Raw genomic sequence first — 26,492 nt, forward strand, 5'->3', positions numbered from 1 at the left:
GATTGTTCCTTCTCCCTGAAGACTGGTGTACACCCATCACCCCACCTCCAATCCCTCAGAGAGCAAGTGGGGCAAACAAATCTGCCACATATGGATCCCTCTATTTATGGAATGGAATGGAATGGAGTAGTCGGATATTCATTTTTCCTGTGACTCTAATAGAAGTGCCTATTGATAAAGTGACACTTTGAGGGTGATGGGAGCGCAGGATGTGTGTGCTCTGTTGTGCCAAGGGAGTATATTTGGGATGGGTGGCTGCTGAAGTGAACAAAGCCTTTTCTTCACTAGGAGAAATTGCTTTTAATTAGAGTTAAGTAACTCAAGGTAAAATCCTAGTAAAGACAAGCCAGTTTGTAGTGTTCAGCCACGCTAGCAGTCGTTTTAAGTTGATCCATTTTAACTCATGTATATGAAATTCAAGTACTAGGATGTGTTTTAAAAAAAAGAGCAGAAGAAAACAAATTGCAAACCTGGAGAAATAACTCCTGAGTGAAAAACTGGATAGCTGTATTGGGTTTCTAAAATGTTTACTAACAATAACATCACTCTTGGGGGAATTCTGCACACAATATTTTAAAATTCTGCATATTTGTCAAAATAACATAATATAATCATGCCAGTTTCAATTATTTTGGTAATTTATTTAAAAATACCTATCAGCAAGTATGTCTGTAACAAGACAGCAAAAAAGAATCAGGAAATGTTTTTTGACAAATAGATTCCTTATTAGGCATATTAATACAGAACTTTGAGTAATAATTAATTTGTACTACAATACAGAAACATATTTCCCACACCCCTCAAAAGCAGTCCAAAAGCTTGGGGGGTCTGAGGGAGAGGAAATTTAAATTCTCTGACACCCCGCCACTCCCTCCCCCAGTCAGTCGTCCCCCCCACTAGCTCTTTTGAACCCCAGTCTGTGACCTCCCAGCAGCCCCATGTGCCCCAAGCTGTCCATCCCTCTGTATCCCGTGCCACCTCGACTGGCCCCACGCATAGGGCACTGTGAGGTATGCAGCCTCTTCTGTTCCCTGTCCTCAGCTGGCTGCTCCTGCCCAGGAGTGGCTGCCCTCTGTTCTGGCACCACAGCAGCCCCTGGTGGTTGAAAGGTGTAACTGCAGCTCCTCTCCAGCAGAACGTATTTTCAGTAGAGAAAATTTTTTTTTTGCAGGGGACATAAATTCTCAGGGTTCTGGAACAGTTTAAGTGGGGATGCTGAGAGCCATTGAACTAAATTGTTAACCCTATGTGTGATGGAAACCACTTCAAGCCAGAGCATCCCCAGCACCCTTAGTTCCAGCACCTATGTGAATTCTGCGCGTGTGCAGTGGTGCAGAATTCCTCCAGGAGTAAAAGCTAAATAAAACAATGATTTTTAATGTGATGTTGAAGTTGTCTCTTGAATAGGCTATTTAGGGAGTTTTCTGCATTATTTGTTTACATGAGTTTATAGCTCATGTATTTTTCATTCCTTATTTTGTTTTATCAGTTGCCCTTTTTGATTAAAAGCAGCAGAGAGTCCTGTGGCACTTATGCTCCAATACATCTGTTAGTCTATAAGGTGCCCCAGACTCTCTGCCTCTTTTACAGATCCAGACTAACACAGCTACCCCTCTGATACTTGACACCTTTTTGATTACTCACACTTTGTAATACAGAAAAGGAGTATTAGTGGCACCTTTGAGACTAACCAATTTATTTGAGCATAAGCTTTCGTGAGCTACAGCTCACTTAATTGTAATACAGCTTCTTCAGTCCAAGAATGTTTATTCAAGGAGATTATAGGACTATTAGCTGACTCTACAGTCAAAAGGCAGGCCCTGCTGTGGAAAACCAACATCTTCCAGATTCTTTTCAAATTGCACAGTGCTAGATGAATTGAGATTCCAGTGTGAAAAGTAGTACTTGTGACTCTGAAGTTGAGAGAGGTTATTCAGGCTGGTCTACACTGAAAACTTACATTGGCATAGCTACGTCTCTGAGGGGTGCAAAAAATACACACTCCTAAGAGATGTAGCTACATTGACCTAACCTCCGGGCAGATAGTGCTAGGTTGACAGAAGAATTTTCGTCAACCTAGCTACCGCCTCTTGGGGATTAGCTACAGCGACAGGAGAACCCCTGCTGTCACTGTAGTGACTGTCTACATTGAAGTGCTACAGTGGCACAGCTGCAGCAGCATTTTAGGTGTAGACCTACCTACCCTTTTCTACTGTTGCCATATAGATGGCACCACTATGTGAAATCTGGTGCAAATTTAACTTTTGATGTCATCAATAACTGCTTGGACTGTTCAGTCATTTGGACAGCATCCCAAAAGCAGACAAACTACATAGGATTTCAGCAGAGCCGGAGTCGTATCTCAGCCATCAATTTACTGTTTTTATGAGAGGGAGGGGAAATAAGAGTGACGAACTGTGGTATTTCAGTAAATGTTACTTCTTGACTGTCTGAGAAACCGGCTCATTACCTCTGGTCTAGAGACCGCATGCAAGCATATCAACAAGATAATCATACTGTAGTTGCAAAGTTTGCTGCGTTCACACTGCAGTCCAGATGTCCTGTTTGTAGGAACATTTGGTGATAAGAACATTCTTGTGGTTTTTAAAAAAAAAAATTATTTGCTCTGTAACTATGAAGTTGAAGGTTTTTGCATTTGTCTTCTAGTTTTTTTTAATGGTTTTGTTTTTGTAACTGTGTATGGGGAGGTATTGGCTTTCTGAAAATACTGTGATACAAGACATGGTATTGCTACAAGCCTACAGTGAATACGAGAACTAAAAATGAATTAGACTTTTCAGCAAGGGAAAGGATTTTACATTATTTTTCTAGTAGCTTTCCATTGTAACAAACTACCCTAGGTGCTATAGCCCTAATTAAATGCAGATTGTAATAATCTTGGCTGTCAGGCTCTGGCGTTCCAGGGACCCTTAATCAAAGGAGCAAGAGGTTCAATGGATCATTTCATTTAACCTTAGTATATAAAGCAAAATATCTAGTTAAATTTTTGCAAGGGAAGTTTTGTTTTTTCATAAAACTATTTCTTGGATAAATCTCTTAATCAAAAAATAGGCAATAGGAATTATATAACTATAAACAGTTTTTGAAATACTGTAGTCTAGGACTTTTTGAAAAATTCTGATGTCTTCAAAAAAGAGTTTTAAAAATGAAAGGAAATTACTTAATGCAATAAAAGTATATTTTAAAGATATCTAAAATACTAGATAGTCTTGCTTTCATTATGCTTACGAGGGCCCAGCATGGCCTTTGTCTCTGTCCCTCCTGTCTGCTCACCTTAGTGAAGGTGATTATGCTGCTTATGGCAGTTTTAATTGCTTTATCTAAAATTACCACATAGATTCATAATAAAAATGTTTTGTTTTTTGAAATACAAAAAAGCACAAAAATAAGAACAGTAAAAACAATACATTGACATGATTTTTTTTATCCCTGATACCTTCACTGCAAACTCAACTGGGAAAGGAATACCATGCACAGACCTTTAAATTGGTCAATATATGTAAGGGTCATGCTGCAATGCTCCCTTTAAAGCATATATGCCATACCTTAGCGAATTATGTCAAGTCTTAAACCAACTCAGTATCCGTTCCTGAAGCCTGAGTCGAAAAGTAACTTTTCTAGATGAAGATGACAACTCCTTTGTTCACAATTAAATTAAAGGTTCCACCGCAAAATTAAAATTCAGATTTGTCACATCCTTCTTATTTACATAGTACCTTCTTTCTTCCCATCCCCATGTGACAGTTACGTAAATAATTTCAATAAGGAAGCTTCAGTGGGCTCTTCTGCAACTAGAGCAGTAGTGTTTCTTGTGTATTCAGTTTTGACCTGGTCCTGTTCTTACCAGTGTTCCCCATATAAATTAACCTCACACATTAGGAATTGGAGGAAGGGCCCATTATATTTTTGAAAATTTAAAGGAGTCTGATCTATGGAGCTTTTCTAAAAGCTGTGTGTTTAAACTCATTTCAGCTTTTTAAATACAAGACTGCTAAAGGTCCCAGAAAGCATCACACTTGTACACATGTAGGCCCTGTACTGCTGTCACTTTAATGTTAATTTGAAGTAATTTAATTGAAGACAATGGAGCTACATCTGTAACACACTAGTGTAAAATCAGATTCAAGCCAATCTGTAAAAATCTGCGGTGTTTACTTTTGGTTCACCCCAGGTTCCCTTCACCCTTCAAAAAAACTGTCTGTTCTACTTTTTTTTAAACCGTGTGTGCTGCTCCAATAGCATTAGTTGGAATGTAAATGCTAATATGATCAAGGCTCTGCTGCAAATGTGGTTAAAAATATGGTACAAAAAATCATTCCCCAAAAACTTTTATCTGGAACTTCTATTTCTCATAGTGGAGCATCTGGACATTACTAATGGTCATGATCAGCTCATCTGGTTAGGATCAGATCTGCTCATTTCACCACAGTGAATCAGGTTTTTCTCCTCACCCTGCCAGCTCACCTTCAGACTTGCATTGCAGCAACATCCTCTGACCCCAGAAGATGATTTCCAAAGAGGAAACTATATGAACTAGTAGAAAACTTTAATAAAACTATTACAGGTCTTAGGATTAATACTTAGTTTTATCACAAACATTTGAAGAAGGTATTTTTTGTATTGCTATGGTCAGTGTCAGGATAATGAGCCTTTGCTTGGAAATGGGTGTGTTAGGATGTGACTGTCTTATTTTTTGTTTTTCGGGGTTTGCATTGTGAGGAAGTGTAAGTTAAAATATTGTTAATGAGTGAGTTTAAAAAGGGGCAATGGCAATGTGTCATATTACTGAAAAATGTCAACTTCTTGAATTGTATGCACACTGGGCAAATTTTTTATTACATGGTTAAACTAATACAAATAGCTTTGACCTTACAGGCTTAAGATAACATGACATCTTTGTCACTGTTTTGATTGCTTATTTGGATGGTGGTAGTTGCTGAAGAACATAAACTATAATAGACTGTATATACAGGCAACTTTCAGTTGCAAGGAAGCATCCATCCACCCGGTTTTTGTGGAGTTAACTGGAGTTTTAACTAGATTTTTTTACTATTACTGGTAATATTATGTTTGTTAGTGCAAACCCCTGTGGTGTGGAGATGCATTTTGTGAATTGTCTGTGTTGTATAGGGACATGTTGCCCCTAATTAAAAAATATTGAGGATTTTTTGCTTCCACTGACTGTGAAATTCTTTTAAATTCCTATCCTCAGGACTGAACATGTTAACCATTCTTGCTGATCTCTGCACAAGTCTGTTTCCTTAAAGAGTGACCTAGGTGGGTTATGTGACAATATTCTGCCTTTGCACCTGGATAGTTAAGGAGGTTAGGTCATTGTGTGTATTGTCAGGTGAGAGACTTTCACATCCTAGCCACTGCGTAGTCATCTGTGATTCCCCAGAACTCCCTTATTCAAGAGGAGATGGTTACAAGGTTATTCGGAGAACATGCCATGTGGAGTAAGCGTACTTTCTCTAAAAACACTATTTGGTATGCGCTATGTAGGAGTTACAAGCTTTTTCAGCTTGATCTGTTTCTTGAAGGTATTTTAAATGTATGTTTACCTTAAATCTCCACTCCTGTGGGTGGGAGTTTATTTTGGTGAATATAGTGACATTTGGTTATAAGAAAAGTGCTAATAGCTAGATGTCCAAGGGATTAGGTTGAGGTCATCTAACTAATTTGCTACACCTTTTATAATTAGTTAAATAAATTAGCATGGCTGCTGTACATTGTTTTGGTGCCTTGGGTGATATTCTTGTCCCATTGAATTCTATGGGAGTTTTACCATTGAGTTCAGTGGAACCAGGATTTCATCCCTTGTTTCTTGGATCTATAAATTATATTAGGTATATAAACAGATTAAAGAGAACTTGAATGTGTCAGAGTCAGGAGGATCTTATGGTTACAATAAAAACCAATAGGGCAGGATGACAGTAATGCACTTTCTACTGCTTCAGTGCTGGCCTCTAGCAAGCAAACAAAATCAAACAGATTGAGAATGGTGTTTGTTTTTATGACGTAGTACTGTTGCCCAGGAGTTTCTTGGCTGGTATCACAAAACTAATTTCACTCAATGGCTTTGATAAATTATGATGTAAGAGAATGTTGCATTACATTAGTGTGCCATCAAGTCCTCTGCATCTATCATCCTTTATCCCAAATAGTAGCTTTGCTTTTCAGACTGTCAGAAGCAAGTAAGCAGACCCTTTCAAGGTTATAACTGTTCATGCTTGAGTAATGCAATTCATAAGAGTCTAAACACAACAAATCAAAATCTGTGAAATGATGCATGGCTTCATGCTTCTGTAATTTTAAGAAAGTATCTATAGATATCCATTCTTCCATTCCAGAGAGCCCTTGAAGGTATGTCAAGTATTTATAGTTATTGGAAGTCCAATTTGTACATGCCAGATTTAATGACTCACACCTTTTCCAAACAATGGAAGGTCTTCCTGGGTAGCTGAGAAAACATTCCTTCATCATTTCAATTACTGGTTCACATTTGTTTGTTGTGATGTGGCAAATACCAGTTGTCATGTTACTGTTAGACCTAATTATTCCCCAACAACACTAATTTCTTTCCACCTTCTCTGTCCTTTCTGCTCCATAAACAAGAAGTATATATGCTTCTGGCGCTTTCATTTTGGATTAAACCAAAAAGATGTAAAAAAACAACTCAGGATTAAATGACTTCATTTAAGAGGAATTTAGTAGTTTAATTATTCAGAAGTTTATTCAGATTGTGAGCTTCCACTGAGCTGCTTTGTAGGGTGTCTCAGTACAGTCATGCTTTTAAAATAAAAAACAAAACTTATTTTTGCAAGTAGAGGAAATATATGTATATGCTTATACTCAGATTACACTAGTACACTTCAAATAACAGAATAAAAGCCTAATATAAAATGAAATCTGAGACAGCACCAAAATTAAATTCATTTCAGGATTCGCTGAGACCTAGTGAAATAATGTATTTTGGCATTCTCTGGTTTGTCATCAGCTCACCAAAGTCTGAGTACTTCTGTTTGTTAGAAATGTCAAAGATCTGTAATAATGGATGTCTAGCTAATTAATGTCAGTGGTATTGATGCCTTGTTTTTCCCAAACAATGCACCATTTCTTCTCATTTAATGATTTTCACTGTTGAACTGCTACATTAAAATCCGATCCATGCTGCATGAATTCCAGAATTTTACTATTTATTTACTTACTTTATTTTGAATTCAATATTTAAACAATAGAATATCTATCCCAGGATGTAGGCAGTCTCTGCAAATAAATGAAAATATTTGAAAATATAATCCAACAAAAATATTAGCAGCCTTCCTCTGCCCAAAAGAAGCTAGTCCGCAAAACCCTAGTCTCCCTGCACAAATACAGATCTCTGAAATATTCCAAGATTTCTGCAGCTTCCTTAAATGAAATGACCTTTCTCTATTCCTGTTTTAAAATAACAAACACCTCTGCATTGTTCTAATTGGACCACACAGGCTGCAGTATGCACACGAGATATGCACCATTAGTTTCTGCTGTAACAGAGATTTTTGGGGAGATCTGGAGATGGACATAGACAACAGGATTGGGGACCTGGCAACTGGAAGCTTTTGCTCTCCTATCCTCTCCACACCCACTTTAAAAAACAAAAATAAAACAAACCCCAAAACGTCAACATCCTTCCCACTTCACAAAGATCCAGTTGTTCTCTTAAAGACCCATTACATTCATTCTTTCCTTTAGACGGAGGCTGAGCATATGATTTTGTAATTAAATGTTGCTAAAGAATGCTAGAAGAAATCTGCTTTTTTTATGGAAGAATACGTGGGCAGGAGTTTGTTATGTTCAAAGGATCTTGCTTGTGATGTCTCAGTTCTGGAAATGCCATTTCGCTCTTGCTGTTTGAAAAAATGCTTTGCCATTCTTCAGTATTTTAATTTTCTCTTTGTGGGGCACTGTAAAGGAAATATGAGTTGTTTCTTTATTATAAACTGAAAGATAAGTGGTTACTGGATTATAGTTGCACTTGCAGTCATTCATCGTATTCTACCTTAAATAATTACAAGGAAAGCTTGTCAAGGGAATTGATTATGGACCCTGTCCTCTTTGCATAAACTTTCTTCTTCCCAGTCACGTTACACTTCCTCTAATTCTAATAATCTTTTTTAGCATTTGGAATGTCTGATTTTCATAGGCAGAGTTGTAATTTGAGGGGGAATTTTTAGCCTTATGTTACGTTTACGTTATTACTGAAAATCAAAATAGATTTAAGCACTGACTGTTCTGATTGCTCATCCATAATTTCTCATTGAAACAATCCTCTCTCTCCCTATCCCCAACACATTCACACACACAAAATGCTAATAATTCTAGCAGCATTTATTAGTAATTTCATTCTTTGAGGCAGTGAAGGTATTTGACACATATTAACAAAAGAAATTAGAATGCATTTTTATATCTATCTATACAGATAGATAGATATCTTGATTAAATGTCTTAATGTACTGCAGAAGGTCTAGTAATTAAACAAAAACCTTCTCCTTCTTTCCTTCCTTCCCAGACTGATATACTCTACCTGCTGTTGAGCACTTTACAGCTTGCTTAATATAAAAATAGAAATATAGCAAAATCTTAATATGCTTCCCCTCTAATTAGTGCACAGTTTCATCTTATGGTTCATGCATTTTCTTGGTTATTAACACCTTTTATGGGCTCATGATACTTGATGTGGAAGAAAAACAATATGGGTTTACAATTAACCTCTTGGCTGTTTTCAAATGTAGAGGGCTGAGTAATTCTGGCTTTCTGTTGATTCCAGTGGAATAATTTAGGACTAACAGTGAAATTATTATGTGAAGAATGGCCTGCCCAAGATTAAGGAAGTGACCATTTACTTTCATCCTTCACCTTCCTTGATAGTTCAGAGAATGAAAATGCTCAACCCTGTTTACTATTTTCCCAAATGACACTCTCCTTGAAGTATTAACAGTTTGATTTTTGAGTTTTGTTCAGGGAACTATCCAATCTGAGCCTGAAAAGTGAGTGTCTACTTGTTGTTGCTATGGATTCTTGAGACAAGCTATTGCCAAGGTAACTTCTTTCATTGCCCTATTCAAGATGAAGTGATGCAAGAAAAGAAAAAAATGACTGCTTCAAACAATACCAATATTTACCTTTGACTTTTATTGGGTGGTGAGAATTTGTGTGAAGTATGTGACTTATAAATGAGAGGCAATTCATCATCATCACTCCCATAACTGCACTGGTCGTTGGGGCACCGTCACTGATGAGCAATCAACCAGTTGTCTCCACCCCTGATGATGGTGTGTCAGTGCGTGAGTCTCCACAAAGTCCATTCCTGTCTGCTCATTTATCTTCTCAATCCATCTCTTCTTCTGTCTACTTCTTCTCTTCCCCTTTACTGTCCCTTGGAGGATGATCTTGGATAGGCCAGATGATCTTGTTACATGGCTGTACCACTTCAGCTTGCGCTTCTTCACGGTCGTCAGGAGGTCTTATGTGACCCAGCACATTGGGTGGTGATGATGATGATTTAAGAGGGTGGTGTTGCAGAGGGGCTCCATCCTGGGGGCAGACCCCCAGGGGATTTGGGGTGACTGAACCAGAATGTCTCCTTAGTACTTGGGGGGTGCATGTCAAAGCAGGAAATGTGACTTCCCACCTTGCCAATATAATTCCTCCTTACTGGTATGAATGTGGTGCAAGTGTATGTTGCTTTTGGCTTCTCTAATGCTGATGTCAGATGTAGACACTGCTGGTCCTTGTGCACTGCGGGCCAGATTCAGTGCCATGGAGGTCAATGGGAATCTTTTCTTTCATTTATATAGGTGCTAGATCAGGATGTGGTAGCACAAGGATCAATATAATGGCTTCCCCTTGTCCATGTGCACAAAAGAATGAGAGGCATGCATACATGGTTATTGAGGCCCAGATTTTTTTGGTGTTTGGCTCTAGAGAAGTTAATGTTTAAAGTGAACATGTGTTGTCTTACAAAATACTGATCACAAAATTTGGAGATTATTTGTAGAGTTTTCCTTGAGGTTTGTCTGTGTGTGTGTGCGCGCGTGCATGCTTCCAGGCAAACTGTTAAACCCAGTAAACGCTTTTAACAGTTTTAGTGGTTGTCTTGAAACTGAAATTTTCATCTTGAAGGTTATCTGAAAAGTGAAGGTCAATCACAGATTAAAATGAATGGTTGAAATATCCTCTTGTTTATATATAAATGAAGTCTGTGTATACGTTTGTTTTCTACAGTTCTGTTTGTTGTAGCTTTATTTTTTTTCTCCAAGCTTTACATTTCCCTTTGTTTGGGCAAATTGACCTAAACATCTAGTGTACATGCTCAGTTGTAGCAATAAAATGACACTAATGTAGGATCAGTAATTGCTTGAGGGGCTGTAATTAACATTTCTGCTTACCTGGTGCAGGTGAAAATCTGGTGCAGGTGAATAGTAACTGAGGTCTTAATGGTGGTACTAGAACTGCCAAACTTCAGCAACTGCATCCCTGAGTAATCAGAGTTCAGACTGCTCTATTTATCTGCTGTATTTAATGGTTTAACATTATTAGAGGAGGATGGTCAATCATCCTTTTGGCTGCGTGGCTCGTATGATTTCAATGGTCATATAAATGAGGATTTTGATATTAGACCAAAAGGAAGTATTGTTATTTTGCTAACCAAGATTATATGAACTGATTATTCAGTTACCAATTTAAAAAGACTAGTATTGGCTATGTATTGAATACATTAATCTCCATGCATAGTCATTTTCTTCATATAACATTTTATTTACTAAGTGCCATTAAATGTAATCTGGGTAGTGCATAATCAATTAAAGTACAAAACATGGAACAGGTAATATTAAAAGTGACCTTTTAAAAAAAAAAAAGCATAATAAATGTTAGTAGTAAATTCCCGTTGGTTGTCATTGGTTTTTTGTGCATGATCTGGGAATTCCTAATATTTCAAATATTCTTTAAAACCATTTGTAAAGTCCTGGGTTGGAATTTCAGAAACCCTGAGTGGTTTGTTCAAAATAACAACTCACCACTGATAAAATCAGTAAGAGATTCTTTCTGTTCTCTCATATTTTGTTAGTGTTTGGGATTTCTTTTTCATTCTTTGTACGCATTTTGTTTATAAGATATAATCAAGCCAAGTCGTTTCCAAATTTTGCTTGAAAGGTTGGTTTTGAAAGGATGCTTTCCTCTCTCTAAATTAACCTCTTGAGGTTTGCACCAAAAATCACGCTTCTTTTGTTTGGCTGTGAAAGCTTTTTCTGCAGTTCAGCAAGTCAGCAGCTGCAGAGCACCAATGCTAATGTGATGCAATATCTCCATGTTTTTGCAGCACGCTTGTTCTAGTGCGGAGTAACTCTTCATGCTTCTCTGACTTTTTGGCTTTAGAGATTCCAAATATTATGGAGGTGAGTTGTCATAAAATGCCTGTAAATAAAATAGGGTACCATGTAGCAGTTGCCCTTAGAAGAGATGCATATTTCGTGGTACTGTTGATAATTTCAAGAGTTGGTCTACTAGCTGACATACCTTGTTGTTTGATTTATGTTCACAGATTGCCTGATTGTCAGTAGCAGCTAATCTTCTCTGTTTTTACTTTTCATACATGGCCTGCACAGTTTAGATTATTTCTAATACACAGAAAATCAACTTGTGAGCTGGCAAAATGCTAGGTAGGTGCATGGGCTTGAACATAGATAATAATCAAATAGTTGCATTGAGAATCTGGCTGTTTATAAGTAGGAACTCTAGTCAAGAAGGGGCTACCTTCCATCAGTAAAAAAAATAGAACAACTCTGATAAATAAAGTACCATCATTTTATTCCAGTACTTGGCTAGAGTAATTATTAAACCACAGGTTACATGGCTGAATAAATCTGTGTTTTGGGCACTTGGAACAAGATGTAGTGCTGCACAGAAAGAAGAAAGACCCTTTCTAAATAATATCTACTTCTTTTTTCAAATGCTCTGTATAAAGTTCCCATAACCCTTCCTCCCCCCAAATACATACACATAACTAGGTAAAATTACTGCTCTATACTGTGATTAATATTTTGCTGACTATATTAGGTTATGAAAACATGTTTCGAGGCGTTCATCATCCTCACACTTCCGTGGAACCAGAACCCTCACTGCAGTACTGCTTTTGAGTCTTTCACTAATACTCATAAAATGATACTTAATCTGATACATTATTCCCTGTTTATAAATGGAAAACTCTGTTAAAGTCATTGAATAATGAAGGAGTGATCTGAAAAGCGTAATACGGTATTGTTCAGCATTAAGGGTTGGTTTATTGGAGATTTGAATTCAGGAAATGACACTGTTATATAAGAATTGGAGCAACCAAAAGGAAAAGGGATTAATATACTCAGAGTTTGGGGGGACCGGGGATGGGCTGGGTTTGTTGGGTTTTTCAGTAAAGTAAAAAAATCTGCCCCCAAGCTATTTGGAATCAGATCTTTTAGTTCTGAGCATAACATGAATTCAGTATCCCTGCAAATAATGTTGATGCATTCTGCGTATAAATTGGCAGTCTTTAAATTTTGTAAGAGAAATTTTGTGCAGAGATGTATATAGCTCATTCAAAAGACGGGCGTGTTTGGCTTCTGTCAGTCTCCTTTTAGTATACTTATTAGAATGCAAAAGTGATATTAGATCATTTGTATGGTGTCCCTCAGCTACATTGCTAATGGAGCTCAAAAGAAGCCTTAAAAGATTACATTTTTACATTCCTAAGTTTGTTACACTTTCACAAGTACATGTCTCAGTACTCTTCCTGTTTGATTTCTGTGCTTTCTTTAAGAGAAAAAGTTAAAAGCGTATAAAGATATACATGCATTTATATAAAGATTGAGAGATTCTGGGGTTTAAAGAAGTTAAAAATACTAGTGCCATTTACAAAGAGACTTGAGTTACCCTTTTGCTTACTAAGAAAGTGCGGACCTACTTGTTTACTTCGCTGCATGCAGCAACTTTCACAGTAGACAAAGCAGATACTGTAAAACCATTGCAGATTTGCTTCTCTTCTAAATTAAATCTCCAACATGTCAGACAAAAGCCCCCAAGAAAGATTGCTATCCTCCAAAGAAAAGTCTTTCAATAATCCTGTTGCATCTGGATATTAGAAAGCACTGATTTTGGTTGTCAGCGGAAGACCCATACATAGAAACAGTGTTTAAATTATGGGTGGAGAGATTAATACTTATCCAGATAAATTCCACCAGTTAATCACAATTTTTGTGTGTGAAAACATTAAGGATAACCTTAAAATTACATAAGTGTTCACAGCGCTCAGTGTTAATGTGGCAACATTTGGTCTTAAAGTACTATCAGTGCTACTAGTGTAAAACACTGTTTCTGTAAGTTCATCCACAAATCTGGATAAATAGGATGAACATCTTCAACTAAGTGGAAGGAAGCAGCACTAGTGGGCTGGTGCAAAATAAGTAGAAGAAATCTGCCTCCTCAGTTTCTACTTTATTCAGAGAGATGCAGGAGACACTTTTTAGTGACCACATTTAAATGTAAACAACTAGTTGCCTAAAAATAACAAAGAACATAAACTGAACAAACTCTTTTCCTTTAAATGGAAGGAGCGTTTAGTGAGCCAGAGTTACCTTGTTCAGAGAATAACATTTACAGGTACAATTACACATTTGGGTAGAAATGTTTTTGGCAGAACGATTTTCTGATGAAAAATGCCCTTTTCGCAAAAACAAAGTTTTCCGTGGGAAAATTTCAATTTTGTTGGGGAAAAAGCCTCGATTGTTTGTGTGGGAAGTTCAATATGATGGCTCCCTCGCTGCCTGTTTGGAAGGCTTATGTCAATTTTACTTTCTGCCTATAGAAAATGTCAAACCCTTACTGTTTAAAAAAAATTATAAATTTATAAAAAGAAACCAAACCAAAACTACAAAGGAAATATAAAGAATCTTAAAACCTTTTGTCAAATTCCACACCAAAAGGAGCATTTTTAGAGAAAACCAGGATTTATGCCCCATTTTTAAGTCCATGACAGAGCACAACCTTGGAGTCACTTAATTTTGAATTGCTGTCAAGGCACCTACATAACAGGGAGGGAGGGTTCAAATGAAATTATTTTTCTGAGTGATTGGTATCGAAATGCTTCATTCAGAAAAATAGGTTTCTTACCTCTACGAAATGGTATCAGCTGGTATCAAGCGGAGTGCCCCAGGGGCCACTTTCGTTCAGCATCTTTATTAATGATCTGGATGATGGGATGAATTGCACCCTCAGCAAATTCGCAGATGACACTAAGCTGGTGGGAGAGGTAGATACGCTGGAGGGTAGGGATAGGGTCCAGAGTGATCTAGACAAATTGGAGGATTGGGCCAAATAATCTGATGAGGTTCAACAAGGACAAGTGCAGAGTCCTGCACTTAGGATGGAAGAATCCCATGCACTGCTACAGGCTGGTGACCAACTGGCTAAGTGGCAGTTCTGCAGAAAAGAACCTGGAGATTATAGTGGATGAGAAGCTGGATATGTGTCAGCAGTGTACCCTTGTTGCCAAGAAGGCCATCGGCATATTGGGCTGTATTAGTAGGAACATTGCCAGCAGATCAAGGGAAGTGATTATTCCCCTCTATTCGGCATTGGTGAGGCCACACCTGGAGTATTGCGTTCAGTTTTGGTCCCCCCACTACAGAAGGGATGTGGACAAATTGGAGAGAGTTCCAGCAGAGGGCAACGAAAATGATTAGGGGGCTGGGGCACATGACTTAGGAGGAGAGCTGAGGGAACTGGGCTTATTTAGTCTTCAGAAGAGAAGAGTGAGGGGGGATTTGATAGCAACCTTCAATTACCTGAAGGGGGGTTCCAAAGAGGATGGAGCTAGTCTGATCTTAGTGGTGGCAAATGACAGAACAAGAAGCAATGGTCTCAAGTTGCAGTGGGGGACGTCTAGGTTGGATATTAGGAAACACTATTTCACTAGGAGGGTGGTGAAGCACTGGAATGGGTTACCTAGGGAGGTGGTGGAACCTCCATCCTCAGAGGTTTTTAAGGCCTGGCTTGACAAAGCCCTGGCTGGGATGATTTAGTTGGTGTTGGTCCTACTTTTGAGCAGGGGATTGGACTAGATGACTTCCTGAGGTCTTTTCCAACCCTAATAGTCTATGATTCTATAAAAAGAAAAGGAGTACTTGTGGCACCTTAGAGACTAACCAATTTATTTGAGCATAAGCTTTCGTGAGCTACAGCTCACTTCATCGGATGAGCTGTAGCTCACGAAAGCTTATGCTCAAATAAATTGGTTAGTCTCTAAGGTGCCACAAGTACTCCTTTTCTTTTTGCGAATACAGACTAACATGGCTGTTACTCTGAAACCTGTCATTACGATTCTATGAAAGTTTTGCAGAGACAGCCTCTAACAGATTTGTTCTAGCTTCATTAAGCTAGACCTCATGCTCCTTTGTGGAAGGGTTTGTCTCCGCTACGGGAAGATTGATGCTGCTGCAATCGATACAGCAGGGATCAATGTAGTGGGTCTAGTGAAGACCCACTAAATCAGTGGCAGAGCACTCTCCGGTCAACCCCAGTACTCCAGCTCTCCAAGAAGAGTAAGGGAAGTTTGACTGAAGAGTGTCGCCCATCAACGCAGTGCAGTGAAGACACGAGGGTAAGTCGACCTAAGCTACGTTGACTCCAGTTACGTTATTCACATAGCTGGAGTAACGTAATTTAGATCGACTTACCCCATTAGTGAAGACAAGCCCGAAGGTTTCCCTGTGAGAACCAATGAGGATATTTCAGGCACAGATTTACCATGACGCAGTTCACTTTAAGTTGTCTGGGGAAATGAAACATGAGGCACTAACAGAACATTAGTAGTTGGGAGGATTTTCTCTTTAACAAGTGTACGAAATGTTCAAGGACCATCATTAAGGCGTTATATTCCAGAGACATTGAAATGTAACAAGAAAAGGAGTACTAGTGGCACCTTAGAGACTAACCAAATTATTTGAGCATAAGCTTTCGTGAGCTACAGCTCACTTCATCGGATGCATTCAGTGGAAAATACAGTGAGGAGATTTATATACACACAGAACATGAAAAAATGGGTGTTGTTATACACACTGTAAGGAGAGTGATCACTTAAGATGAGCTATTACCAGCAGGAGAGCAGGGGTGGGGGAAGGAGAAAACCTTTTGTAGTGATAATCAAGGTGGGCCATTTCTAGCAGTTAACAGGAACGACTGAGGAACAGTGAGTGCATCCGGTGAAGTGAGCTGTAGCTCACGAAAGCTTATGCTCAAATAAATTGGTTAGTCTTTAAGGTGCCACTAGTACTCCTTTTCTTTTTGCGAATACAGACTAACACGGCTGCTATTCTGAAACCTGAAATGTAACTGAATTGCAGTCATTATAAAATCATAAGAATCTGGGCAATTGAGGTTTTTTTTATCACTATGATGAATTTACTTATTTTGATATTAATGAGCATCTCATATGGACATGTAGGAGTTTCTGTGAAGAAATCTGCTTTCCAGATTGGTTTATGAATCGTCCTTTTATTTGTAGTGGATCAATGAGGAACTTATATTCAGAAAGGTTTTCCACTCCTTTTGCACCTTCCATAGTCATTTATACCTATACAAAGTGCATGTAAAATATTACCAAATCAAAATGGTAGCGTTTGATGCCCACTTTGCACTCACTTAACCATATCCTTCTTTGTTTAGCTTCCTCCCATTGTCTCCAAGTGCTTTTGTAAGTCTGCTGAGTCACTCATTCCTGGAGGAAGCTGAGACCACTTTAAAGAGCCTTTCCCTTGAGACACTCTCTGGGTATGTCTACACAGCAATGTAAGCCTACGATTAGTGGGAGTTGAGTTAGCTGACCTGTGTCACAGAACCAGGGCTGGCCCTGGGGGGATGCAGGGCCTGGTACAACCTCCACCCTGGGTCCCGCCCCCCCTCCACCCTTTCCCCCCCAGTCTTCTGCCCCTGCTCCGATCCCGCCCCGCCTCTTCCCACCCCTGCTCTGCCCCCTCCCCACCCCCATTCCACCCCTTCTCCCAAGCCCCCACCCCGCCTCTTTCTGGCTTCCATCCCTCCCGCGAGCGATGGTGGGCGTCAGTGGAGCGGGACAGGCTGGGGCCGTGTCGATTGCTGCCGCCAGCGCCAGGCCCCCTGCTAGCCCCCCAGGCTGCCCAGGACCCCACATCCCAAAGCATGGGGCCCCCCAAAGCAAGGGTCCCGGGGCAGTTGCCCCGGTCCATCCTATGGACAGCACAGCTCTGCACAGAACCCTGGGCTTGAGTGTCTACGCTGCATTTTAACTCTAGATTAAGAATTTTCTGACTCGTGCTCAAACCTAGGGCTGTGACATTCACTCTGCAATGCACAGACCCTAATCAAAGTAACCCTATCCCAGAATGTTAGCAGCCCCTGCCCCAGTGTTGACATTCTAGCCCTGTGAATGTGTTGCACTGCAGAGCAAAAACTGCTGCCCACCGTGTTCCCTAACTATGATGGTGCTATTGATGGCAATCAGGTTCCCCTAAGGAGCACAAGTTAATAAATGCATAATTAGCTCCTTTGGGAGCTGTCTCAGTAGAATGACTGCAGTTTGAGAAGGTTTTGTACTGAATTATCATCTAATCTGAGAATTGGGCTCTCCACCTCTAGGCTGAGTCACACTAGCAGGAAAATGCCCATGTGCACCTGTTCTGACGATAATTAAGACATCAGTCTCCAGGGCTGTTAACCTATTAAAATGAAACTTTACAATTCTTAATTTTTAACATGGGATGTTCAATAAAAGGGTTTTTGTTGTTTTGGTTTTTATTTATTTTTGTCTGTTTTGAAGTTTGACATAGAATGTCGGTTTCAGAGGGAAAAAACACACATCCAGCCTGGCTGCTGCCAGCTATGGAGTTGTGAAATGTATCCTCAGGGCTTGGAGTGCAGTGGGCTCCACCATCGCATGAGGACTCCTTATCCCTGTCACTGCTGCACCCCAGGAAGCAGTGATAAGGGATACCCGTGAGGCTGTAGGGAAGTTTTGGGGCTGGCTTCCACTCATCACCCTCACAGTGTGTGCTGCGTGGGTGCCTCTGCACACACAGCCCCAGGGAGGGCAGCCAGAGCTGGGGTGCAATGGATTGAGAGCGGAGTGGGGCAAAGTGATTGCCCTGCAGGGATGGAGAGCAGCAGAGTGCCTGGCTCAGCATGGTTGGGAGAAGGATTGTGCCCAAGATCCTGGCAGCAAGGAGTCACTCCTGCCTGTCAGCTTTGCTCCCTTCTCCGGGCAGCCTTTGCACAGCACCAAGGAGGATCTGGAGCTGCCACCACAGTAGGTTGTGGGGAAATTTTGGGGCTGGCTCCCACATGCTGCCCAGGCGCTCCTGCATATGTAGCCCCGGGGAGGGTTGGAGTGGGGTCAGAGAGCTATGTGGGGATCAAGCAGCTTTCCTGCAGGATGGGGAAGCACTCAGGGTGTTGGGATCATCCCTCCCCTGGTCACGCTGAGCTGGGAACTTTTCTGTTCCCCTTCACTGCAGGGCCGCTGCTTAGTCCCCATGCTGCTCTCCCGCCCCCACCATTCCCTATGCTGTGTGCGCATGATTGGCCAGGCAATGTGCATCAAAATCTAGCTGTGCTCTTGTGACCAGGAAGCAGCTCCCTTTGCAAAAAGCTTCTTCTGATCCGTCCCCATTGAACACCCTGCAGGCTTTCTGATAGTATGCTTGCAGACTGGTGTTCAGCTGACAATAGGTTACACTGATCTGAGCTGCTGTGTGTCCATTTGCACCACATATTATGGGCAGTACTCCCTTTAATTTTTTATGTCCATGTGTGGAATAAATTTTATGTGCATAGGGTTGCCAACTTTCTACTCTCACAAAACTGAACACAATTGTCCCGCCCCTGCTCTGCCCCTTCTCTGAGGTCCCACCCCATGCTCACTCCATCCCCCCCCGTCACTCGCTCTCCGCACCCTCACCCATTCATTATGGGGGGGGCAGAAATGAGGAGTTCAGGGTGCGGGAGGGGCCAGCGGGCTGAGGCAGTGGGTTGGGATGCGGGGAGAGGTGAGGGCTCCTGCTGGGGGTGAGGGCTCTGGGGTGGGGCCAGGGATGAGGGGTTTCAGGTGCAGGATGGGGGCTCTGGGCGGGGGGGGGGTGGAGCCGAGGGGTTCCGGAGTATGGAAGGGGGCTCTGGGCTGAGGCAGGAGGCTGGGTTTTGGGAGGAGGTATAGGCTTTGGGCTGGGGTTGCAGGTTCTGGGATGGGGCCAGAAATGAGGGGTTCAGGGTATGGGAGGAGGCTCTCGGCTGGGGCGGGAGGTTGCAGGGTGGGGTGAGGGCTCTGGCTGGGAGTGCGAGCTCTGGGGTGGGGCTGAAGTTTGGGGTGGAGGAGGGTGCTCTGAGCTGGGATTGAGGAGTTCAGAGGGTGAGAGGGGGATCAGGGCTGGGGCAGGGTGTTGGGGGTGTGAGAGGGGTTCAGGGATGCAGACTCCAGGCAGCACTTAACCTCAAGCAGTTCCTGAAAGTAGCAGACTGTCTCCCCTCTGGCTCCTACACGGAAGCGCAGCCAGGGAGCTCTGCGCGCTGCCCCATCCACAGATACTGCCCCTGCAGCTCCCATTGGCTGCGGTTTCCAGCCAATGGGAGCTGTAGAGCCGGTGCTTGGGGTGGGGGGAGCGATCAGGGCCCCCTGGCTGCCCCTACGCATAGGAGCTGGGCAGGGGGACATGCTGCTGCTTCCAGGAGCCGTGCGGAGTCACATCAGAGAAAGAGCCTGCCTTAGCCCCACTGTGCCGCCGATCAAGGTGCAGGAGGGGGCAGAGGGTTGGGGTGCGGGATGAGGGCTCTGGCTGGGAATGTGGACTTCTGGGGTGGGTCTGGGAACGAGGGGTTTGGGGGAAAGGCGCCTCTCTGCAGCAGCTCCGGCTGGGCCGGGGGAGGGGCACTTCTGCATGGCCACAGTAGCTGGGACCTTCCCCCTTGTGCTGCTGGCTTTGTACAGTGGAACCCCAATTAGCCAATCTAATTGGGACGCGGGCCAGATTGGATAACCAAAAATCCAAATAAATCAGAGAATAGGCAGCTGGGGCTTGGGCTGTCAGCCCCGCCGCTCATTCTCTGAGTTATCTGGATTTTTGGTTATCCGGTCTGGCCCCAGATCCAATTAGATCAGATAATCAGGGTCCAACCACCAGCTGCCTGGAGCTTACAGCAGGAGCTCTGGGCGGCAGGTGGTTTGCTTAACAGGGAAAGCCAGATAATGGAGGCTCAGTTCAATGAAGTTCTGCTGTAGTAGCGGTAGTCAATAGGGAGACCGAGGGCCAAATCATTGGGGTTTTTTTTATTATTATTTTCCGTGTAGTCTGGACCATGACTATACCTTGCCCAAGAAATTTGGACCTTGACAAAAAAAAATAGACTACCCGTGTTCTACTGTATATCACTCTGAATATATTACTCTACTTTGAAGATACATTAACTTGCCTCATTCATCTGAAATTCTTTGCACAGCCTCCTTTTATGACTGGTATTTGAAGAACTATCTTATTGCTTGAGAGCATTAAATAAAAACTTTTAAAAAAAGTAATCATTTCCTAAAAGTGTAATCAGAACTGGATTTCATTGTTAATCTAGTTGCCATCAAAGAGCTGTCAACTGCAAATCCCATTGCCAGTACATCTGGCACCCTTTTTTGGCAGTCTAAGCAGATACCAAAGATCAAACAAGCATTTATGATATGCAGAACCCTCTTTCCCTGAGTCCCTCCAGGCCAGTGGTGAGAAATATAGGGGCACTATGATGGAAACTTTCACTGTTACTGCCTGTGCTCTACCTGTTTTACGAATGTAGGACTTTAATTTAGTGTCGTCATTCTGGCACTTAAAAAATTCACTGAAAAAGTACATTAAAAGAAGAGGTCTGATATTTTAAAGGATCTGTTATTGTGCTAGGTGCTGAAGAAGCTATATGTGAATATATTTGCATCTAGTGTACAGTATTAAATTCCTTCAGAAGCCTCTGTAGTACACTGCAGTTCTTCCTTAAGCATAAATCTTTCTCGTGCCACTTTTAATATGTGCTTATTGATATCATCTTTCCTTACTACACTTCCATAAGTTATAGGAAAACACATCTTTATGAACTCTGGGAAAATGTTTCTATGTACTTTAAATTATTCTAATTTTAAATATTTTTATACTTCAAAAACAAACATATATTGTAAGTCACAGCAAATATATGTATTCCACACACAGTATACAAACAAAGATGTAAGTGATCTTCAGTTAAGAGAATTTTAGTTAACTAGAATTATATCTCCTAGGGACATGAAAATAAAATCAGCCTCCTTCCTTCTGCAAGGCTGGCTGTGATATTGGTTGCCATTCCTAAAACATAGCAGGCATTCTGTCTGATATGTTCAAAGGAGTACCAAGAGGAACAAAGCCTATTTAAAGCAAGTCAGTCTGCAAAGTAGCTACCATCTTATATGACATAAGCAACAGCTCCCCTGATTATCCAAACTGCCAGTGTCACAGTTCCTGAGTTAACTGCACCTCTGACACCCCCCACCACATGGTCTCCTGAAGAACACCCCAGTTATGTCATGGCATTGCTTCTTATTTATTTATTAATTGTATTTTTCAGAGGTACAGAGTATTCATATAAGTGTTTCTAGTTTTATACACGGACTCATAGACTTTAAGGCCAGAAGGGACCATCATGATCATGTAGTCTGACCCACACTCCTGTAATAGACCCATAACCTCTGTCTGAGTTACTGTCCTCAGATAAGTTCATCTAGGTAACTGTTATATTCCATTACTAGACTGGAGTCCTTTCCATTGAAATTTTGGAGTGGTGGTAGAAAGTTGAGAGTAGAAAAAGATAGAGTTAATATATTTTGAGTATATAAGTAAGATTACTTCACCTACTGTCCACATTCCCCTCATGGAAAAGTATTTCTCACCAAGACTTTGAGTCCTCTACCTTCCCCACTCTTACAAGCGTGTCCTAAGATGTATTGTGTTTTTTGTTGTTGAAGAGAATTGAATATATTCTTGCGTTCTAATTGTTCTCTCTCTCTGCCCAGTAACTGTAGAATAAGAAGTGTCCCTGCAACAGATTCTCTTGACAGTCAATCAGGGCTATTTAAAGTCATACATGCTGAGTGAAACAAAATAGAGTACTTTGAAAAGTGGCTGAGTAAAAGTGGCACATAGGTTCAGTTTTGTGCCTCTTGTCTCTTACTTCACATTAAATTTGCTTAGGTTAAGAAGTAGTATTTTTTCATCTTCTCACAGTCTTGTAAGATCAGCTTGGGATCTGAGAATCAAGCTGTATTTGGTTTGGCTTTTATCACCAATAATAAAGATTCTGCAAGTACTACTTAGGTCATGAGCAGAATAGAATCCAGCTTGCTTTAGATCTACCTGTATGGATTTTTTTTGCAGTTAATGGAATAAAAAAGGTCAAAAACTTATCAGTGAAGAAGACACATGTGACTCAAATATCGTACATTCAAGGAACAGATTGGTTCAGTAAGAAGGCTCCATATTCATACATTTATTCTTTTGATCATAAATGAACTTTCATATCTGATTATACAATATATCATAAATAATGTTATTAGATTTGAAAAAAAATGGGCATTCCTTTGCAAAATTCCAAGTAATCCATATTGTTGGCATGAATTCAGCTAGCACACAAAGTGAGTGTGTATATCGTAGCACGCATCCATGTGCGCGCCCTCCCTACACATGCACCCCTCTCCCCCTACACATACACCCCTCCCATCTCCACATAAACACAGTAGATTGGCAACTAACTTGTTAACCCTTCTGGTTCTTTATAAAAGTTTATTTTGTTTTTATCTTGATTCTTGGCAAGTTAATAGAAACCCTGACAGATTTGTGGCATAGTCTTCTAAAATGAAATTCAGGTTTTAATGTTGCCAGCATAGCAGTTCAAAAAGATCTGATTATCTATTTATTTTTTATTTTATTTTATTTTATGGCAAATCCTTAGCTTGAATTTGTTCCTTTCAACCCCCAAATGGATTCAGTCCACTCAGAACTAAAACTGATCCTTGCATTAATCAGATTAAACTTAAACAGTCAAACATTTTAATCTACAGTTTTTAAAAATCAATATCTAGTTTACAAATGCAGTGATGATCGTTTTGTAAAAATCTTTTAATCTGCAACTCTTGTGGTATTCTGATTCAAAAATCAAAAATGATGAATCCCTCAAAGGAATTATAATTATTGTTTTGTGTTTTCAACTATATTGATTTCATAGTGGTTTTCATTATTTCATATATTTGCATAAAAGTGTTGTGTTTGCCCTGCCCACTTCCCACTTGTCTCCCAAAATGTGACTGACTGGTCGAGTCAGTTGAATATTCTATATATCATATCATATTCCAGTGGTAAAGGTTTTGGAGGGCAAGAGCAAGTATAATGATAAAAGTACATGTTCTTTCCTTAAAATACTTCATTTCAGAAGTTTATTAATAATAAAAGGAATGTGTAGTTTTTTGGTCAACTGCCCACAATGTGAGCTAAATTGTCAACAGGCTTTTTGTACCTCCTACACATCAAGCTGCTCCCTGTAGAGGATTGTGTTTTGAAACCAAAAATTTGATATTGCATTATTCCTTGTTCGTGGTGAAAATAAGAGAAATTATGGGTTTCAGAAACATGTTAATAATCTAGAATGGTCTAAACTAGACTGGTGTTCCATTATGCCTGGTTATTGGTGACAATACAACAACGATTGGGTCTAAAACCAATCCGTTTTCCACAGTTTTGTGCTAGACTGTAAACTAACTGTTGGGGTGAATAGAACTTTTGAAAAGATTCCCTGGCTAGTTTTGTAGATAGGGATGATAAGCTAATATAAATATGTGGGTGCTACAGATTTATATTCAGGGCCTGAAAAACTCACTTGGCTGACCTCCCAAGGTGAATTAAGAATTTTGAGCATACAGGTGGTCTTAATTGAGCCAAAAAGGAAGCAGAGCAGCAGGAAGGGAGCAGGTATAGTAAGAGAGAGGTGGCTGCTACTCAAAGAGAAGGAAGTGGGGGAACACTAGAGCATCTCAGTGTTGCTACTGTATTCCCAGGATGTAAGAGAAAGCAAAATGTAAGCTATGAGTGGCCCAGCACTACTATAGTTTCTCCGGAGGAAAGGAGAGAGGAGTATAGGAACCTAGAAGCTGCTTGTCTACACTTACTGGGGGATTGATGCATCAGCTGTTGATTTAGCGGGTCAAGTGAAGCATACCAGGCCGCTAGAGATCTCCACCTGACAGCACCATTCTCGCCGGCCAAGGAGGAACCTTCAGCACCGAAGGAGCGCCGTCCTCCGGTGCACTCTAAGGGAAAATCGGCTATGATTTCGAGGCACTCCCCTTTGTCTTGACCATCAGCGCCTGCACATCCAACAGAGAGTCTTCCTGCTCCCTGAGCTCTCAACGTCCAAGGCACCGAGGATCAGCTCCTCCATGGTCTTCAGTGTCTGAGACCTTGGAGTCGGAGCCCGACTCCTACCGCTCGAGTAGAAGCAGCAGCTGTAGAGCGAGGTCGGGCAGAGACAGAAGGGAGCATCAGGCGTAGCCTCCGCAGTGGCAGAATACGCCTCAGTGGCCTTCTGGACTCCCTGGGTTTATCACCAGGGCCAGGGAGGAACCCAGGGCCCACACTCAGCAACACCTTCAGTGGCCTTCCGCCACTTTCGTGCCATCTTCCGCTGTGCATCCACCCCCGGCGCCCGTGGTCCTGACGCCTTTGCCTCCGGCCCCATTGTCGACTCTTGCACCGTGCTCGACTTCGGCACCAGCCTTCACAACGTCGACGCACTCCTCTCCCATGCCTGCACCGTTGTCAACCTCGATGCAGGAACCTATGGCCCCAGTGCCGATGTCGGCACTGGGCCCCACAACCCCAGTGGCTCCAGCTCCCTCTGGTGAGACTGATGCCGATGCCAACGTTTGCTACAACGCCTATGGCCCCGGCACTGTCATCAGCACCACCTCCTCCAGCGCTGCCCCGGAAGTCACGTGACCCCTCCGGGGCAGACAGTAGACAGCTTCCACTACTGGCACACGCTTCCTCCTCGTCGCCGGACGAAGCGTTGGCAGGGACGACCATAGCTCCTGCATTAGAGGATAACAGAGTCCTACAGCAGTTGCTCTGCAGGGCTGCCCAAGGTCTGGGCATCAAGGCCGAGGAGGTGGTAGAGGACATGGATCCCAAGGTGGACATCCTCGCACCCTCGGGGCCTTCACGGATACCGTTACCCGTCATAAAGATGGTGGTGGACACCTGTGGCAGACACTAGCATCCCTGCCACCCACTGCCAAATGTAATGAGTGATGGTATTTCATCCCTTCCAGAGGCTTTGAGCATCTCTACTCCCATCCACCTCTGGACTCACTAGTGGTCGATGCGGCTAAACAGCGGGAGAGACAAGGCTAACCAGCGGCAGAGACAAGGTTTCCAAGGTCCTTCCCCAAAGAATAGGGACACTAAACGCCTAGACTTTGTGGGTAGAAAAGTCTACTCCACTGGTGGTTTGCAACTCCATATAGCTAACCAGCAGGCCATTTTGAGCAAGTACTCTTATAACACCTGTGCTTCAATGGTGAAGTTCACAGAGCTCGTCCCTTTGGACTTTCGGTCAGAGTTCACCGCGTTGGTGGAAGAAATTAAATTAGTCTCCCGCGCTTTATTGCAGGCAGCTTTAGTCACTGCAGACGCTGCCACAAGAGTCATGGCAACAGGGGTGGCTATGCGGCAGGGGGCCTGGTGGAAAATCTCAGGGTTGCCCTACGAAGTCCAACAGACAAATCAGGACCTCCCATTTGAGGGTGAGACTCTTTTCAGAAAAGACAGACAAACCGCTCCACAGCCTAAAAGATTCCCGAGCCACCCTCAGATCTTTGGGCTTTCATGCCCCCGCCACATGGTGGAGACACTTCCACCCACAACCTCCTCAAAGGTTTCAGCAACAGAACTGCCAGGACAATTTTAGGAGGAGGAACCGGAGCGGTAGGAGAAGGCAACATCCCTCCGCTAATCAAGGCCAGTCCAAACCACCCTCTGGCCCTAAACCGGCCTTTTGAACGTGCGGTCGAGGACGACGCACCAGACCAGAGGCTGGATCTACCCTGCCTTACCTTTTCCTCCTGACTATCACCTTTCTACCATGCATGGTCCTGTATAACTTTGGACTGCTGGATGCTTTGTATGCTAGAGAGGGGATACTTCATCTAATTCTGTGCCCTCCCGCCCTTCCACCCCCTTTCCCTGTCCCTCTTCAGGGACCCTTCTCACGAGCAACTTCTCATTCAGGAGGTGCAATCGCTCCTAGCACTGGGGGCAGTGGAGGAGGTTCCGCTGAAGCACAGGGGTGAGGGTTTCTATTCCCGCAATTTCCTAATA

At 41.9% G+C, this 26,492-nt stretch overlaps 1 protein-coding gene across 15 annotated transcripts in view; it reads left to right on the plus strand.

The window, feature by feature from the left end:
* Positions 1-26,492, plus strand: part of PEAK1 (pseudopodium enriched atypical kinase 1) — a 239,360-nt gene that overhangs the window by 32,463 nt on the left and 180,405 nt on the right. Inside the window, exon 3 of one of the 15 annotated variants that reach the window (XM_073303490.1) lies at positions 16,762-16,866. The exons of 12 other annotated variants lie outside the window; for them this stretch is intronic. The gene's annotated coding sequence lies outside the window, so the exon portion shown is untranslated. Of the gene's footprint in view, positions 1-5,040; positions 5,299-16,761; positions 16,885-26,492 lie in introns of those variants that run through there. 2 more of the 15 variants (XM_073303495.1, XM_073303493.1) reach the window with 2 other exon arrangements.

Source organism: Lepidochelys kempii, chromosome 10 (genome assembly GCF_965140265.1).
Source record: "Lepidochelys kempii isolate rLepKem1 chromosome 10, rLepKem1.hap2, whole genome shotgun sequence".
NCBI classification, from domain to species: Eukaryota; Metazoa; Chordata; order Testudines; family Cheloniidae; genus Lepidochelys; species Lepidochelys kempii.